Raw genomic sequence first — 21,043 nt, 5'->3', positions numbered from 1 at the left:
AGCAGTTCCCATAGACCACCTCTATCATTAATGGCTATTTGCTGTAAAATACAAAACTTAAAATCATGATTATTAAACACATGCACATGTTTTGCCAATGCATTATTAATAGCGTTCTTTTTAATTGCATACACACGCTCAGAAATTCTTTCTTTTAGCATTCTGGTGGTTTTACCTATATAAAATGCTGAGAATGATTGGCATAATGCTACATAAACCACCCCTTTTGAATTACAATTATGCTTCCCCTTCATTGTATATCTTTCCCCTTTTACTTCAAAGAAATGACCCTGGTGAATGTACCTACAATACTTGCACATACCACATTTTTTCATAATTTCTTTTTCTCTGCTATATGAATGATTATACTTTCCTTTTTCAAACAAGTTTTTTATATTTATTACCTCTCCTCAGGGGTGGCTCGTGCTATAGGACTGCAGGACTGCAGCCCCCCCCCCCACCTGTCAAAAATAAATTGTACCATTGTAGAAAATAAAAAATAAAAAAATAAAAATTCACGAGTCCCGGAACGGAACTCCACGCATGCATGCTTAGTTCCTGACTGCTGTATTAGGCAGTCCAGAACTCCACGCATGCAAGCGTGCTTAGTTCCTACACTGCAGACTGCTCTGTTAGGCAGTCTGGATAGAGAAGGAAGGGAACTCTGCCCTGCCAGCCCAGAAGTCTGTGTGGTGATGACCGCACAGGCCAGAAGAACACCGGACTGCATCATCCGCAGGCTGGAGGCTCCAGCCTACTCACTTCTTGCAGGGAAACCCAGAACAGCCTGCGTGGGCTTCCATGGAGGACGTAGCTGCCATGGAGGATCAGGCTGCTTGCAAGGACAGATTCAGGCCACTATGGAGGACTTAATAGCTGCCATGGAGGATACGATCTGCTGGAGGGAGGTAGGGTGTGTGTGTGTGTGTGTGTGTGTGTGTGTGTGTGTGTGTGTGTGTGTGTGTGTGTGTGTGTGTGTGTGTGTGTGTTACTAAAAAAAAACTGTGCAACCTCATCAGAATGTATTTATTTGCTGAAATAAAATGTCTGCAGATGCATCAGATTCAAACTCAGTTTAATGTATGTGTACATTTCTTGTGATGATTTACAGTTTTTTTTTTTGGCTTCCTTGCAGTTGATAGTCTTTGTTATGATCTAGTGATCTTCTCCCACGTTTCTGGTAGAAGAATGTCCTTGCTTAAAATTAAAAAACATATGCAGCTGCTTTTTATTTTAGTGACTGATAAGATTGCACTTCTGCAGCCTTATTCGCACAACAGATATATAGGTTAGGAAGTACTGTGAACTCTAAGATGCAAAAGCAAAATATAAACAGAAAAGCCGTTGCTCTTTGGAAGCTGAAAATTAATAGTTTTTTTGATTTGTGTGATTGTATATAACTTAAATAAAGCAACCTTTGCTTGCAAACTGACACTAAATTTTTTGTTTTAAGTGACTATTAAAAATGTTTAGATGTAGGGCAGCAGATAAGCCTGTTAGATTTTCAGAATTCACTTTACAATATCTTTTTCTGAATGATTATGACAAGGTATCTCTCCCATGGTTCATATTTTCATAATTTAAACTGTTATCTGAAGTTAATTTCTTTGAAGAACATCAGTAAAACGTTTGCCTAAAAAAGTATACATTTTATTCTCTGAAGAACAACACAATTATTGTAATGCTGGCAATTTTCATACAGTTACACAATGTAAAGTAAAATAATAATAACACAATTTTGTACTAGAAGCCCAACAATGCTAGCCTAAATAATGTACTTGCTTTGCTTTTAATGATAAAATGAACAATCATTTAAGCAATGTAATATTACCTTTTATATCAACTAGACTTGCTTTATACACTTCCCACATATATTTCTGAATTCAAGTTCTGATTCATGTATTTCACAGCTCTCATGATATGACCGAGCTGTGGATTTCTATATTTTTGAATGAATAATCATTTCCTTTCATCACCTTTGACAAGTGTCACAGGGTCAGTGGTATGAGAGGTAGCACATTCACCTTTGGTGCAGAAGGCTTTGGGTTCTGTTCCCATACCAGGTAAATTGACTGAAACACTGCAGTGTAGCATATAGGGGTACTGCACTCTTGAGTGTGCTGTCTTTTGCATGAAATGTAAACCTAAGGCCCCATCTACTTGAGCTCAGGTGATATAAAAATCCCATGGTACTTATCAAAAAGAATAGGTGAAGTTCTCCAATGCCCTGATTGCATTTCCACTAGTAGGCTTGAACCCAGGTGGCAAGAGCCTGAATTCCCTACCCACCACCATTTGTAAAATATTTGCAGATTTTTGCTTCATATTTGTTCGGTTTTGTTCCTCATAAAATTTGTGGTTTCTGTTTTTTTGTGTCTTTGCAAAGGCAGTAGTGTAGTGGTACAGTGATAGCATTGCTGCCTGATAACTATAGGTTCTCTGGTTTGATTATTGGCTGAGGTGCCTTCTGTGTGGAGTCTGCATGTCCTCCCTGTGTTTGTGTGGGTCACCTCTGGGTGTTCTCCCCTCTAACAAAAACTTGTGTCTGGAGTGTTTCTCCCTGGGCCTCTGCTGAAAATTGGCTTTTGTTCCAAGTCAGACTTTCCTGGTTAGCAAATGTTAAATAAATAAAAATGACAAGCATTTGAATTTCAGAATTCATATTCTTCAGAAAGTACATGGTAACATAAAACCTTTTATTCTAGCAATGTTTTGTTTATAACATTAATATTTGAAATGCATCACTCTTTTGGGGCTGTATTCCTCCATTATTGGCTTTGTCCAGTTTTTTTTTTTGCGCTGAGAGGTTGAGAGCTATGGTGAGAACTGAATTCACTGAATATGTTTAGGGAGCTATATTTCCCCATTATTGGCTTTGTCTAGGTGTTTTGTGCTAAGAGGTTAAGAGTTATGGTGAGAACCAAATTCACTAAATGATAGCCATTAAAGTTTCAGTCTACATGTCTTTCAAGCAATAGTTGATTTGGCATTGTGGTGTGTTTTTCCGACTATCGTGCACAGAGTTCAGGGTTCAAGACTTAGCAGTGAAATGCATGGTGGTAATACAGCATTTTATTCTAGCAACTTTCCAAGATTATGCAAGCAATGTTTAAAATCTGTCCCTACTTTTTCAGCTTTTGTCCCCCCAATAAATTTTGGCTTTTTCCAGATTTCTTGTGCTTCAAAGTTGGGAGATACAGTTCAGTGTCAAATTGATTTTACAAGGATCAAAGAGCTTGAAGAGAAGTTTAATGCTGCTTATGCTGAGTCTGTGTGTATTGTTACTAGCACAACAGGAAGTGTACTTGCTTTTTATGCAGAAGGCTGTGGGTTCTACTCCCACAGTATATAGATGCATTGCTAATACTGTACTGTGTTGTACTTTTAAAGGGGGTGGATGCTGCAGTCCTGAGAATGTCCTCTTTGGTGGAGATACCTAGTGACGATGAACCTGTTATCAGTTTGCCATCCATTCCTTATTGCAATATTACTAGCTTATTATTTTTTATTGCAACATAGGCAATTTATTCCTCAACGGCAACAGGCACTTTATTTGTAGATGAAACAATGAAATATAAAGTTATTTGCTAGCAGCAACCTCTTCATTTGTTACAGATCTCATTAATGTGGAATTATTTTGATGACTTTTACTTCTGCAGAGATTGTGCATATTTACTGATACTGGTGGATTGTAGAAGTTTGAGTAGACTTTTATGATGGAAATTTTCTGAACTGGGCAGTTTTGTCATTATTAGTGCATGCATTTTGTTTTATTGTTTACTGGAAAAATGTTCAAAACAATACATTTAAAATGCCCTCTAACAGCTGTACTGCATTATATGAGGAATATAATTTAATACAATCAGGAAGGTGTATCAAAGAACACATGTATGTTTCCTGTGCAAGGGGCATATGATTTGAAAACAGCCCAAAGTTAATCTTTATCTGCTACTGGCCAGATGTATTTTATTTGAATGTGAGTTTCAATGCTGTTTCAATGAATCAAGGGCAAATAAGTTTTAATGCTAAGTCTATTTTCATTGTGAGACTGCATTGCTTTGTTTATCAGATTTCTATTAGTGTTTGTGCTGTAAAATGTAAAATAAAACTTTTAAAAGGAATCCAAATCATCATAGAAGTAAAGTAGTATGCACATTACAGTGTTTATGGTAAATGTGGTGAAATAGCCAAGTTATGGTACTTTGGATTGGAATAGCTGCAGGGGGGAGGAACCGTTCGACCATGATTTTGTGAGGAGGGGAAGGGCGGCAAACTCAGACAGCCCTGTCTGAACTATACCTCTTAACTATCCAGATTTTTGCAGAATGAATAGATTTTTGCTCCTTATTTTTGGTTTGTTCCTCATAAAATTTGTGGTTTTCTGGCAAATCATTTAGGAATGAAGTCACTAAGTAAAGACAGACATTGAGTTTCAGACTTCATGCTCTTCAGAAAAATGCATGCTAAAGCAAGACCTGTTGTTCTGTCAACTAACTATGTTTATACAAGAACAACTTCTAGTACTGTTCATATGTTCCCCCAATATATTTGGACTTGTCCAAAATTCCTGTGTTAAGAGGATGAGAGGTACACTCAAATAAATCACTTTATAGAATTAGATATATCCAAACCTCTCAACTGTCCCTGATTTTGGCTCAAAATGTTGCTCTCCCCCAATAATCCCTCCACAAAATGGCAAATTTGGAAGAAAACATTGAGGGTTTACAATTAATAAATAATTGTAATGATCAGTTATAGATTACTTTAAATTTCAGAAATGCATGTAGATTCTCTTATTTTGTCAGCTGCTCAAGTTAACAGTACTAATATTAAAAGTGTCCCTTCTTTGACAGATTCCCAGCTGTATTGTGTGAGTATTTTATATTTTTGCATCACATTTGTGGTCTGTTTTTCATAAAATTGTGGTTTTCTCGTAAATTAGTGGCAAATCATTAAAGATTGAAGTTGGAAAATAATGACCGACATTTGAGTTTCAGATTTCATACCCTTCGGAAAATTCATACTAATGCAAGACCTACTATTCTATTATCTTCCTAAGTTTATAAGAGCAATATTTAAAAATTACCCTTATTTTTGGGCCTTTGTCCCACTTCTGTGTATGGCTTTGTCCAGATTTCTTGCGCTGAGGCTGAGAGATATGACAAATGTATCAGGACCATTACCGTCAGCTAGAGACATTTAATTGTGATATACTTGTTGCACCCCACTCCCCCACTTAGTGACTCTGGATGTGTCCAAGCAGGGCAAGGAGCAGTTATGCAGTGAAAGTGTGACGATTATCCCCCATCTAAGGTAGACACAAGTACTACAGTGGCTTTTCATCTGTCTTTGATGTTGAAGAATATTCCGGTTTTCTGTCATATTTTTATACTGTCGATTTATGCTTCTTATTCAGAAAATACATGTCATTGCAGTGCCTGTTGCTTTGTGTTTAAGTAGCAATGCTTTAATGACCACTGATGACACCCATCAAAAATGCACACACACCTGAACAAGAGCTCCATAATGAGGCACATGCACAGACCAGAATTAAAATAGAGCGTGTGTTTGGGATGCTCAAGTCACGGTTCCAGTGCCTGGACACATCCGGTGGAGCCTTGCAGTACTCACCAGCTACATGCACTCAAATTTTCATCATATGTGCCATGCTACACAATATGATCCTACAGAAATAGCTGCAGCAGGAACAGCATGGGGCAGGGCCACACAGCCCCCCACCATTGCCAAGGCCTGCACAGGTGGCACAGAGTGACTCATAGGAGGAACAACCTGTGTCTGCCCCAGTAAGCAGAAGGAGGTGTGCCCAGTATGCCCTGGCCTTGATAAAGAGGCAATGCATAGCACATAGACTGACACAGTAGGGACCCAGGGAATGACACCTCTCTCTGACTCGCACATACAGTAAAAGGGATGCCAAACATGACACTAGCTGTGCTCAACCATGTATAGGGAGTGTACTATGTGCATCTGACATAGGCAGCGTTCCAGCACCATCCTCAATACTGGCACAGCCACAAGGTAAGTCAGTTTTCTTACCAATTGCCGAATGGAGTAGTATGTGTTGTTACTTGTATCTGTTGTATGGATGTGAGCATGCAAGGGAATCGGGTGGCTGAATGGGATGCCAGTAGATAGTAGACACCTATAGTGGCAGCATGAGATCTGTAACAAATACTAGTGTCACCATAGTAGCCAGTACTACACATGGTGACAAAACCCACTGCAGGAAATGTGCTGGGCCACATGTGTGCCCATATGACACACATGTGTTAGTCAGGGAGGTTCACACACCCAACAACAGTCTCAGCCAGCAGGACAGGTGTAGAAAAACACAAACAAAGGCTGTGCTAAGGCCTCTCTTAATTATGGCTATGGGTAACCCCCCCCAGGCCTACACAGACAGACTACATCAGGTTAGGCAGTGGGATGTTAGTTCTGAAGGGTAGGAAGTCAGAAACTGATATGTAGGTCAATCAAACCTAAGACCTGTAGTACACTGATATGCCTCTAGTCAGCAAGATAGGTTAGACTACAGAATGAAATGAAGTAGCTGACATAACAGTACAGTCATAGCAAATGTGTACAAGTGTCTGGTGTGCCCCCAATCCTATGTAAAAATGTAGTAACAGTCAGGTGTGTCCCCCAGTCCTATGTAGAAATGTAATAACAGTCAGGTTTGCCCCCCAATCCTATGTAGAAATGTAGTAACAGTCAGGTGTGCCCCCCAATCTTATGTAGAAATGTAGTAACAGTCAGGTGTGCCCCCCATCCAATGTAGACACGTTATAACAGTCAGGTTTGCCCCCCAATCCTATGTAGAAATGTAGTAACAGTCAGGTGTGCCCCCTCATGCCTATGTAGAAATATATTAACATATATGTGTAGGTATAATACCAGTAGACCACAGATTACCTAAGGTGGCCAAGGTAGCAGGATAGATTGTAGCATTTGTACAATATGCAGGTATGCATGTGTTAGGTTGGTGTGTGTTTCATATTGTGTGAGAGTGGTCAGTATGTATGCATGGTGAGGTTTGTCCTGGTGGCCATTGCCCTGTACTGCCGATGACAGAGTCAAGTCCTCACAACTGCAGTGCCAAACACAATGCTCCCCAGTATAACACATTATAGCAGTAAGCCACTGTAAATGTATGGAGGTAATATGTGTCACCATCTGAAAGATGGACATGGTATGACTGTTGGGCCAGATATACAAGCAGTACACATGGGAAAGTACCCCAGACAGACAGTGTATAATGTGTAACCGTTAAATGGACACACCCTTGGAATTGTACATACAGGTTTGCAGCACATTATCTGGGCTTGTAGTAGGGAATACAGATGTTATCTGGCCAAACACTCGCAGACCACAAAGGCCATAGGAATGATGTATTGAGAAACAGCTGATGTCCCTGCACAAGCCAGCATAAGTGAAATGCCCCATGCATATCTGTGAGTTAGATGAAGTAGTATCTATAGCACACATGTACCCAACTCACCCAACCACCACCCACAGGTACCTCTCCAGTCTTATCCCTGCTGTTGAGAATGGGTACAATATGACCCCCACCTGTGTATGGCAATAACGAAAGAATGCAGCATGCAGTGCAGGTGTCCCATGCAAGTGTGTCCCTAGCTGTAAACAGCACACTGCCAGCATCCACACCACTTGATCAATACTGACAGAAAGTATTGGCATGAACACTTAGCACACCTACCCTGTCACCCCAGGGGAATATACTGTATTGCAATCTGGGACTGTAGGACTGACAGAATGCAACGGCCTGCTACAGCTGGCCTGCATCACTACCGAATGGCCTGCAGTCCTCTGCCAAAGGCCTGTGTCTCACCCGTACTGCCAATATATGTTATGTCATGGACTCCCAAATAACAACATAACACAGTCCACAGAACCCATATGCAACGCAATGTGGACAAACCACAGTAACATATCCACCATGTCCCACTGCATAAACTGTGGACCAACACCAATATACTGCTGTGATGAGGTGATAACTATAGGAAAAGTATCAGAGAATATTTGCATGATGTATGGAAGAGGATAAAATAATAGAGGGGGGGTGGGGTGGGAGCATGGGCAGCATGGAATGTGCGAAGTCCGAAACACAGCCATGTGCAAATACTACCCCTGGCTGCAAACACAAGAATGGGTGGCTACAAACCTTCTCATAAACTGCAATAGGGGTAATGTCCTGATTTATGACCCCTGCCTCTGGGTAACCTGTGTGAATCTGTACAGCTGTGAGGTATTGCCACACCAAGATAAGGCCATACTGTCATGTCGATGGATGTACAAGTATGGGATCCTCTGCCACCACTGTACCAAGGTGCTGAACCAGTTACACAGACCCAGCAGCAAGTGTCTGCAGCTCCCCCTCCAGAATGGCATTAGTTTGCAGGAATATGTAGGCATTTGACCACAATACTGGACACAGCTGCATTCACCCTGTATTCCCCAGGACATCACTGTGAGCAAAATTGTCTACCTTGCAGTACTTGATGACATAAAACATCACAGTGTATAACAGTACACATGTCTGAATATCTCTGCTAACACCAGGACCATGTAGCAGAACCAGCACAGTCACAATTACCTACAGTACCCACTATCCCTTGCCCAGCTTGTCCTCATATTGTCAACTGATCTACAGATATCCTGCAGAAACAGTTTGCTAGCTGTAGGTGTAGAACACAAAAGTCTGCACTGGAGTGGTTCCACACATTCAATACAAAAGGGCATACTGGGCATGCTCCCACACTTAAAGAAATAAAGCCCATGTCTGGCAACAACAGTGGAGCATACATATCTGACAGTTGCAGATGTTAGTGCATACACTCCTCAGTATGCGCCAGTCATGCTTTGCACACACATTGGATAGGAATTCACACATATATCCAAGGACAACACACTATAATATGCCCAAAGTACACATACATAGATGTGTGGAAGAGAGTGACAGTGACAAAGAGCCTTCCATCATGAGGCCTGTCCCACCCAGCACACAGCCAAATGGCTACAACCACATGATGTGTAAATGTCACTCACCGTAGACATTTGCCTCTGGAATCCCTCAGCACTATAGACTCTATGGTGCTAGTGATAACTGTGCAACATGACTGTATAAGGCAGTAGTCATCTAGCAGTTGTGCACACGTACCTGTGGAATATAAACCTGTGTGTGCCTGAGTGTGGTGTGTCTACCTCTAGATGAATGGGTACGGCCCATGCACACACACTGCCCTCCCCATTCCCTACTATGGCAAGCCTGCTGATGTCAGTAACTTTGAAATACACCTTTGGGGAAGGGTTAGCCTAGTAATCTATGTGGTGCATCCTGTAACTGCGTAATGCTATAGTGTGATAAACTAGTTAGGTCAGAGTTCTAATCCCAGATGTGGCAACTGTGGGTTTGTGTTTGTCTGCATAGGGATCAAGGCTTTTTAGGTTAGTCGCACTCACTAAAATTCAAATGCCCTACTTTGGCATGCCTGCTGATGTCATTCACTTTGAAATACACTTTTGGGGAAAGAGTAGCCCAGTAACCTCTGTGGTGTGTCCTATAACTTTGTAATTCTGTAGTGTGATAAACTAGTTAGGTAGGAGTTTTATTCCCAGATATGGCAAGTGTGGATGTTTGCATGTGTGTTAGTTTGTCTGTGTAGGGAGCAATGCTTTTGAGGCTATTCACAGTCAGTGCAACCTCCAGTGCCCTACTTTGGCAAGCCTGCTGATGTCATTCACTTTGAAGTACACCTTTGGGGAAAAAGCAGCTCATAATCTTTGTGGTGTGTCCTATAACTGTGTAATGCTGTAGTGTGCTAAACTAGTAAGATAGGAGTTCTAATCCCAGACATGGCAAGTGTGTGTGTTTGTGTAGGGAGCAATGCTTTTTAGGCTTGCCACACTCACTACAATTTGAAATGCCCTACTTTGGCATGCCTCCTGATGTCATTCACCTTGAAATACACCTTTGGGGAAGGTGTAGTCCAGTAGTCTCTGTGAGGTGTCCTAGAACAGTGTAATGCTGTAGTGTGATATAGTAGTTCAGTAGGGGTTCTATTCCCAGAAAGGGCAAGTGTGAATGTTTGTGTGTGTTTGTTTGTTTGTGTAGGGAGCAATGCTTTTGAGGCTAGTCACAGTCACTACAACCTCCATTGCCCTTCTTTGGCATACCTACTGATATCATTCACCTTGAAATACACCTTTGGGGAAGATGTAGCCCAGTAATCTCTGTGGTGTATCCTAGAACAGCGTAATGCTGTAGTGTGATATACTAGTTAGGAAGGAGTTCTATTCTCAGACATGGCAACTGTGTGTGTGTATTTGTCATTCGTATCCTGTGTGGAGGTGGCTGTGAATGTGTAACAACTGGACTCATTGTGGAGCGGGTTTTGCAAATTTCATATATGGTGGGCCTATTATATGTCACAATGTCCACCTTAGAAGGATAGCAGTTGTCAAATAGCCAAGAGGCTGAGGTGCCAATCCATACCTCTACATGCGACATCAAGACCTGGTGAACAAATTAAACAACCCTTGTATTACCCAGAGAACACTCTCAACCCATGTCTCATACACAAACACACTTGCCTAGGCAACAACCACTTTGTTGGTAGTACCCTGCATATTGCCCACAGATAGTAACCATGGTGTAATTGCAGTGGGCTACAGTGGCCATGGCACACTGTCCCATCACTACAATAGGAACATAATTGCAGACAGTGTGCCTTCACTATGTTTCCCACTGAACGCCTGCAGCAACTGTGGTGCCATCAAATGTGACCCAAAAAGGACATACCATGCCTTAAACACATGGACAGATGCCACTGACACCAGGGAATACCTGTATCATGCTATCAATGTAGGTGCAGGTTCAACCTGGTATCCATAACCAGCTCCCACCACATGAGGCCAGGACTGGCACATCTGATGATTACAATCTGTGTACACAACATGGGCCAGACATCTCAGGTACAGTTCCACATGTTACTGAACATGAATGTGGGATTTGTGCACATCCCAGACACCGTCCATATCATGGACTATAGAACACATACATGGGAAGCATTGCACTGCACTGGCCAAAAACAATATCAACCCAGGTGACTGGATGGTGAATACAATAACCACCTGTGTGGGCCAATCCAGGCACTACACCTCTGAGCCACACTGCAGACCATTTTCATGGGGCCTGATGCCAAGGTAAACCCTTCACCTAGCCGTGTACAGAGTTCTGGCACAGTTAACCACTACACACCTGTGAAGCAATGCACCCATGCATGTCAGTAGTGGCACCCTGTGTCTGTGTGTTTGGAGTATGATGCTTTCGATCACATTCACACTCACTACAGCTCCCATTGGCCTACTGAAGCATGCCGTCTGATGTCAGACACCTTCACATACCCTTTGCCCTTATATCAACCGGATAACCCCTGTGGTGCATGTGATACCTGTGCATTACTTTATTGTGGCAAACTAGCTAGATACGAAGTCTATTTCTCACCCTGCCAACTGTGTCAGTGTGTGTGAGTCTCTGAGAGAGTGTGGCTGTGTTGACATTGACACCTGTTCATGTGGACAGGCTCTTGTACTACACCTACCTTATCGCTCTTATATCACTGTTGCAGATGTCACTCACCATCAGATATACCTTTGCACAGCTACCCAGCATGTAAGCTATGTGGTGCATGCAATAACTGCATAGACATGTGACAGCAATACATAGTGTGGGGTTTGAAACCCCGTACTGGTAGGTGTGTGACACAAGCATGCTTAGGTTTTACTCTCCCTCCCCTTCCCTGACTTACTTTGTTTCTGTCTGTCTCTCTCACTCCCTCTCTGGTGGATGTGGAGAAGTACACCTGCTTTGCTTAGGCAGCAGCTTGTGTTTTGTAAGTGATGCTCATGATCAGCTGATGGCCTCTGCATGAATTGCAGTCCTGGTCTAGCTGATTGCATGTGGAACAGCTGTGGTAACATTCCCATAGCCAAATGCATGGAAACACACTCCAATATCTAGGAACATCATGTGAGTGTTGGGTCTTTTCATTCACTATGAGCAGGACCTCAATTTGGTGTTTAGCAAACATCATCACAGATGGTATTGGGATTTACCTCTAACAACATACACTGTGGAAACAGGCCAATAGACAGGAGGGGGATGTGCCAGACATGACTACAGAATGTAAGTGTTGCTCTTCTGCATTTGGAGTAATGTCAGTTTAACAGGGTGTGTGTGAATATGGCTGGTCTACATGATTTAATACCTGTCATGACAGTGTTATTTGTTTGAGGAAACTCCCACCTGTAGGGTTATCTGCAGACTGGGCAGTGTGTGGAGCCTTATGTTTCTTGTGTTACTCACAGAACACCTATCTTAGAACTGCAAAAGCATAGTCTGAGGATTGCAGTCAGTACATGGTGACAGCCATGAGAGTTACTGACTTCATATCCCTCATAGGACATATCTCACAACAAACCTTGGTATGACAGTAAATGTATGAGGTTATCACAGCAACATGTCAATATTGGCCCAGCGTTTGTGGCTCCAGCCACAAGTCTGTCAAGATTTGTACAGTTATGCAGTAAGAGGTGCATATGTCCTGTACACCATTATTTATTGACATCATACCTGATAACAAGCCAGTCAGATATCAGACTGCTAGACATGTTATGTATAGTAGGGGTTATTTCTGAGGACATAACCTGGGCATTCTGTGGTTGTGTGCACAGTACTGGGGGTCTGTGTACATATGGTGACTGTTGACACATTGTGTATTCTGCATATGTACCTTGGGCTGTGCACAGACTGTGGTAGATGCCATTGTTCTTGGTCCTGTTTTAGCTGATGTTACATGCTGCTCCACTGTATGGTACCCTATCGGCATGCATGTCTGTAGGGCCACACACACATGTCCCATACCACAGACAGGCATCAGACCAACCTATGTCGTGACTAAGTGTATGTAGGGTTAGTGTGTGAGTGGCACATATGAGAATGGTGTTTATCAGACAGTCCATATAGTGTCATATTAAGCTTCTGTACCATATGTGGCTGTGGCTGTGTTCACATTGGTTGTGGGTATGTACTTTCTCACAGGTGTCTGTTACTCTGTGCTGTGACATGCGTGTAGAGCCTGCTATATTTGCAGGTACATGTGTATTCCCCCATACAAAATGTAGTCCAGTGTTGTGGCAGTCTACCTGTAGTTTGCACAGTGCTTTGTGACATGCCTAGCAGCTTAGTGTAACTGCCCAGTGTGCTGTTATGTCCAGTTATTTGCAAGACATACTACTGCCAAGCCACCATAACTGTTGTTTATTTCTGACAAAGCAGTGGGATTCTGTACAGATGTATGTCACTAACTACTGGGTAGTATGTGGCCATGTGACCACTGCACCACCAGGTATTATGTGTCAGGACAGACTGGCGTGTTTGAATGCATAAACTTTGTGGGTATATGTAGTCCAGTATTTAAGTGATATACCCATGTACATGGCTAACATCCACATTGTGAGGCAAGGTCCACATGTCTCGCATGAAGGGGATCTGTGTATACCTCTGGACTGACCATAGAGTGCCAGACTGTCCGCATATATTGGTCATATCTGTGCTGCAGTCCACAGGATCATTGCTGTGCTAGCAGTGGTACTGTACTATGATGTCCTTAGGATGTCTGTCAGTTGCGAATGGCATACATGTCAAAAGCAGATGTGACTGCCCACACACAACATGTCTGTTAAGACAAGCCCTGTAACAGTAGCAACAGTTTACATATATACCTGCAATACATACATGACATCCCCTTGCACTAATAGGTTGGGACCATTGGTGTTGAGGTAGGACTCCACTCCATGTTCTGGACATATGGTAAACATATATGTATATATATATATATATATATATATATATATATATATATATATATATATATATATAGATATATATATATACATATATATATATATATATATCTACATGCATATATATATATATATATATATATATATATATATATATATATATATATATACAAACTCAAATATATACATATACACAGCAATATATGTCTACACATATACAGATATATAGATGTATATGAACATATAGTTATGGATATCTACATATATATCAACATAAATAGGTATATCTGATTAGATATGTATGCACATATAGTTATAGATATCTACATATATTTTATATATATATATATATATATATATATATATATATATATATATATATATATATATATATATATATATATATATATATATACAGAGAGATCTAGAAATGGCCATATATATGATGCACTATACAGATGTGTAGACATACACATGTATGAATATATATGTGTATGTACATGTAGACATATATGTACATATGTATATGTATATATCCATATTCCTGTCATGTGTAAACATCACGGTTGTGTATACCTTCCCAGATGTATCTCACTGTATGTATCTGATATGTGCATATTTAGATATAACAACATATGTGTTGCAACAGTAATATCAATAACAAGTACTACACAGTTGTGAAAGTCAAAGCAATTTGTTCAATACTATTCAATATGTGTAGTGACAGATATATTGGAAAAAAAAACAACTGTCTTCACAGCTGTCATGGCGTGGTGGTTAACTGTTGTGACTATAGTGTGTGTGTTTTGTTGCTGGGCAGAACAAGGGCTGTTGGATACAGACTGGTTAAGGCAGTTTTGAGCAGCTTTAAGCATGTTTGCATGGGTTTGTGCAAAGCTAAGCAGTGCTAAGCTACGGTTAAACTTACGAGAGCTTGCAATGTGTAGGCTTCCCATACAAGTGTGCAAATCTGCTTAGCTGTTATATTGCAGCAATGCTGACACCTGCTAAGCATGGCTCAGCCCTGATAACCAGTCCTCACATCCCAGTCTGATAACATAGTAGGGTAATGACATCTGTAATAAGTGTATGTAATGCCATGTACAATACATGCATCTATGTGCTGTCATTACAGTAGCAAGGGGTGTGAGTGTCATGTCTGGGGCACTCAAGCATATAAGACCTGTACAGCACTGTTATCCATGTGAGTGTGTTGCATACAAGCGTAGTAACCCAGGTTATGTGCTGTCACACTGGCATGTAGTGTATCATGGCGGTACTACTTTTGACAGTGCTATCCCAGGCAAAAGTAGATTGCTAAATGTAGTACTGACAACAAGCACACCTGCAGGCATAGCTGGACTCTGAGGCCTCACTGTTGTGTTCCTAGTGTGTGAGCTGTGTCACAGTATATATCCCCTACTGGATAATGATCTGACATGTGGAAAGTAACTGTAGACTACTGCCTGTATAGCACATGTCAGTGAGGGCTTCCAGCATGTAGTAATGGCATACATATTGGTGTCAGATGTCTATCTGTTGACACATTCATCCTACTGTGTAGCTACTTGCCAGGATGATGTCTGCCAGTCCCGATACAGATGTCCAGATGGCAGATATCCAGCCTGGATACATACAGGCAACCTATGCTTGACTGACACTGACATGTCTGCCCAGCTGTGTTATAACTGGCACATATAGGAGACAACACCCTGTACACTTCACATGCCACGGGTACCTCGACTACACTACCACAGTCAACAGAACATGCTTGGGTACAGGTCTCCAACACAGACATTAACCATGTGTTGTAATACATGTCGCATACATGTCAACTGGATGACCTCAGTGGCCATTTGCAGGAGGCACCCAGAGGATTGGCTGATGCATGTCACTCTCACCCTGAGGGTCACCACAGTGGTGTCTGTCGATAGATTGCCTGCTGACTCATGGCAGGTGGCATCATACCACTGTACACACATCCCCTACACTACCCATCTCTCCATGGACAATAGCCAGGTACACACCTATGACCACTTGCAGCGATGCGCCCCAGTACTGACACATGTGTACGTGTGCATTACTGAGGATAGCAGTGTCTGTGTGTTAGTACACCTGTAGTTGGGGCCTTCACAACCACCGCAACACCCATTGCCATAGTAAGATATGGCTGCTGCTGTATCGGACATTACATGTACCCTGTTACGCTCCTCTCCCTAGCAGCTACATGAGCCTTGCAATACCAGCATTACAGTGATGTACAAATGGGTCGATAGGCATGTGATACCCATTGATTTCTGGCAAGTGTGTGTATGTGTGCATGTCTGTATATCTGTTGGGTACAGCATTCCGAGGCCACATACTCCTATTACAATACGCATTGCCACACAGTATTACGAATAATGTTGTTGCTGCCCATAGGTGAGGCATGACAATGCAACACCCTAATATGCCTGTGGCATGTGCATTAGATGCATATTCCTGTAGTACCACTGTTGGGATGTACAATGGGTTGTATCGCAGTCGTGGGCAATGTGTGATGGTGGGTATGTCAAAGTGCCATCATGGGTTCCAGTGAGTACAATATCCACTGTGGGATGTGGGTGCTGTGTACACTGTCATTACACCATGGTACACCCTGTATATGTCCCATGTACCACTGTATGGTGACCACTGTCACCATCAACCATACAGGTAACTGATACCACAATCCAGCCCAGTTATGCATGTGCTGTGTGCAGCCTACCTGTAACACATTGGACACACTGAGAAGTTAGTTAGCACCGATAGGCCCAGGTATGTCAGATGTGTGTCTGCCTGTTATGTGTCTGTTAATGTGTATATGATGGTATGTCACACTATGTATTGTCCATATACAACCATTACATCCCCCATTACCATACTGTACATATCTGGGGATGTTCTGCATATAACATGTAACCTGGAACACACCACACCTTAAACGCTGTGTGGTGTGTGCAATGAAAGCCCCACACTTCAGTAGCACTACATACCTAGGTAGGAGTCTAGTCCCAGTGTTGCCAAGTAAGAGTGTGCATGTATGTGGATGGATCTACATCAGGTTGCTGATTATACATGTCCCAGCAAATCACCTGTCCATTTGGCACAGGCATTGACTGTTATACAAACCTGTGACATGTGTTCCAACTGTACCCAGGATATGTCACAGCCATGGTGTCACCACAGTGCCATACCCCTTGTGGAATATGACTATAGACCATCCTCCTGCTGACACATGTACACCTACAACCCAAATGGATAACATTATGGAGACCACAATCACTCAGGGTTACTAACAGCTATAATGCATCATGGCTGGACAGATACACTACCTGACATGTATGCATTAAACATTACTGCTGACAACATGTTACACAGCAGTACATTGGTACACTGTAGTACAGTGACCGTGTGCATCAGAACCATATTATCCTGTCTCTGCATCAATGTTATGGATGACAGGGATGTGGCACAGGTATCATCATATGCACAGGGTGTATTGTTGGTTTGCCAGAGACTGAGGGTGGGCCATATATTTGACAGCGTGTGTGTGGGTGAGGGGCGTAATTAGTTGAAATGGGCATGGTGATGTGGTGTGTGTAGGTATGGGGTTGCCCTAGGTGTATTCGTATAGTGTGTGGGTATGCATGCACACAATTATGCCATGTGGCTGCCCTGTATAGGTGTTTCTTGGACAGCTGCAGACCATATCTGGCAGGGTGTGCAGTTCACCACCTCCGGCCATGGACACGCAGACTGTGCCTGCCAGGGGTTCCATGGGCACATCCAGGTACAGGCCTCAATGTGCTACTCTCCCTTGATGATGACAGATGTCTGTTGGAACCAGGTCTCTCCTGGGACTGGCCAGGGCCATGTGCACATGGCCTGCTGTGGTGTGGTGTGGTGTGGACAGTGACCCCCTGCAGTGCTGGGCCTGGTACTGCCACTACAGGAGTGCCTTGGTGTCCTAGCACATCCATGTCGACCGCCAGCTGTTGGTGTTGCTGGCCTACGTCCACGTGGCCGTCACCGCACTTCCACCACATGTTCAAGCCCAGACAAACCATGGTCGATGAGGCCCACATCTCACCCAACCATCTATCCATGACCTTGGTATAATCACAGAGAACACCAGAAAGTTAATGGAAGTTGTCACTTGCAGATGAGAGAGCAGCCCTCTGCAGCCTCAGGCCCTGTCTGGTGTACAGTTCTATACCTGTCGCCTCCCCCATGCAGTCTGAAACATGCACCTGGCGGTACCAGTTGTGGCACTTCTGCCAGGGGCATGATGACCAGCAGCCCTACCACGTGCACCCTGGAACATCTGCCTATGTGGTGCTCTGCCAGACATTTGACTATGCCTGCTGTGACCAGACATTGTAGGCATAGATATTACACTCTCCTGTGCACTGCCACCAACCGCCAACTGTCCCACTGCTATGGCCACTAGTGATGGGGTATGTATAGGCACTGTAACTGTGTGCACGGTTGGGGTGGCTAAGAGGGGGATGTCAAATGATGGCGCAGTTTCAGCCTCTGACAACCCCACCTGTGCCTCAACAGTACTATCATCATCTTCAGTGTCTGTATGGACACCAACATCAGATTGCATGCAGGAGGGACCCATTCCCACCTCGCCACCTGTGGGGGAAAACAAGAAATGCACTTTAAGACCCGTACAGCATTGCATAACAGTACACACATACACACACACACACACACACACACACACACACACACACACACACACACACACGCACACTGACATTTCACCTTAATACCTACCTGTCCCTGATTTTACAGACAGTCCCACATTTATTCACATAAGTTCCCCATCCTGCATCACACTTGTTAACATACACTCATTAATACCACTCATTAACGTATCATTCCTCTAAATGTCTAGACGAGTGATCACAACACAAGACCTGTTACTCCATTACCTCCTTGACTTGAGTGGAGTCAGTTTTATATGGCCTCACTGCTGACATCCAGTGTTCACCCTGGGTATGTCCGGACATCGTGAGCATTGCCCCTATATGTTAGGGGCTACTATGTTCACTCCATAGTGTCACGCACTGGAGTGTCATATGTAACTATTGCTCAGTACATGCCAGATCTGCTGCTCAATTAACTTATCATGTGGACAACAGTAACATATGGATACACTCTCTGGTGTTGTCTAGTAATTCCCCAATGCATCTGTAGTGCTGCATACGTGGGTAGTCGTACACCTTTCTGCTGATTGCAATATTAAGGGTATACCTGTGACTACTTTCCCTCCCAATGCATGTTCCATGCAAAAAGACCTTATGAAAAAAATAATCACACATGTGCATACATAGACACCCACACAAACACACACACATCCTATATGCATCAACCCCCTCCACTCCACCAGATTGAACTTACAGACTAAATAACCCCCCAACACACACACACACACACACACACACACACACACACACACACACACACACACACACACACACACACACACACACATATCTACAGGTGAGGTTGCACAAAGATAGTACACACAGTCCTCCCATTACCCATCTGTCAACATGCATAATATATGGTATTCAACAGCATGCAGTGCAGCTATAGTCAATCCATGCTAGCATCAGTATACATGTGTGTGATGCATGGGCTGTGTTAGTAGGTGATGCCCCTTCCCCTGGAAAATACTGCACCCATGTAAACAGTATTGCTGTGCACCTGTTCTGCACCCTGCCGTGTACTGTACACCAAACCTCACAGGTGTACAAACCATTGCTGAATGTGTATTACTGTGTCAGTTATGTCTGCTCTAATGCTCACAGCCTCTATGTGTTTGAGTGACACAAACCTGGGTTGATATGTGGACAGATGTCATTTGTGAATGCCTGATGTCTGGCTTACAGATTTCAACATTAGCAGTGCATGTATGACCAATACGATACTATGACACTGACAACTTTCAGACCTGACCGTGGCTATTGGGAGTGTACACACCCTTATTGATATGATGCGCTCTTCCTTGATCTGCCATGGGACCACATCACCGTATATATTAACAGTACATGAGCCTGATATGTGACATATGTCCTATACATTCACATGCAGTGTCTAAGAAATGTGTTAGTTGTGCTGATGTTGACCGCAATGCATACACTTTGTGGGTGCATATGTGTGCACACCCTTATCATGATGGTTTGTTGCACCTATTGTTATGTGTACTACAGCAGTCACTATTCCTGGCAGGGGTATACTAGCATGGGCCATCTGCATTTGACAGTATATGGTCAGTCTGCCCTACACATGTCCCCCAACTCTGCATGATTGCAAGGTCTACTCATGTGCACATCCCTTGGAGTTCACACACTGTTGTCACTATTGCTGTGGAGTTAGGGTTACATCTGCCAAAGTTCCTGAACCTGACTGTGTGCAGATAGAGCTACTTTTAGCATCCTTAGGATCCCTGCTGCAGTGCACCGGTGTGTCATGATGACAAACCCTCCCCACCTTCAACCTTTTTGCAGATGCTTGACAAGTATGGCCTACACATGTGTTTCAGTTAGCAGTGTCCCAAACAATGAACACCATGTGTAACAGCCTAGTCCCAGCTAATAATGTGGACCACAGTATTATGTTATGCCATAGTGTAGATCTGTAACAGTTGCCATTGTAATACTGGTATATACACTGTTGTAGCACTGTATAAGGGTGATGTTTCACACATGTCCCTACTGTAGGTCATGTGTCCCACTATTATGTTCATCCCTGTGGAGACATTTCACAATGACAAGATGTTAGTTATCTTGCAGGTGTCTGACATACCCTTCAGATACCCCATCATGGTCACCACTGTGATGCAGTGCATTTAACAGCAACAATACGTGGACATGTATGGCATGCATTATTGGTAGGTGTGTTAGATGTGTGCATGGAATATACCATAGCCATTACATGCCTGGTGTATTGGCAAGCATGAAGATAAACCATACTCATCAGCTACAGGCTGCTGCCTTGGTGGTATACCAGAGGGACCTACATAAGAGTGTGAGAGATGTGATGTCAATGGCCACAGCTGTGGCATTGCTACAGGGTGGGTGCAGAATTACAGTACATCAAC

The sequence above is a fragment of the Protopterus annectens genome, chromosome 4.part1, assembly GCF_019279795.1.
Source record: "Protopterus annectens isolate FY-2018-M chromosome 4.part1, PAN1.0, whole genome shotgun sequence".
In the NCBI taxonomy this organism is placed as follows: domain Eukaryota; kingdom Metazoa; phylum Chordata; order Ceratodontiformes; family Protopteridae; genus Protopterus; species Protopterus annectens.
This window is presented reverse-complemented; position numbering follows the sequence as displayed.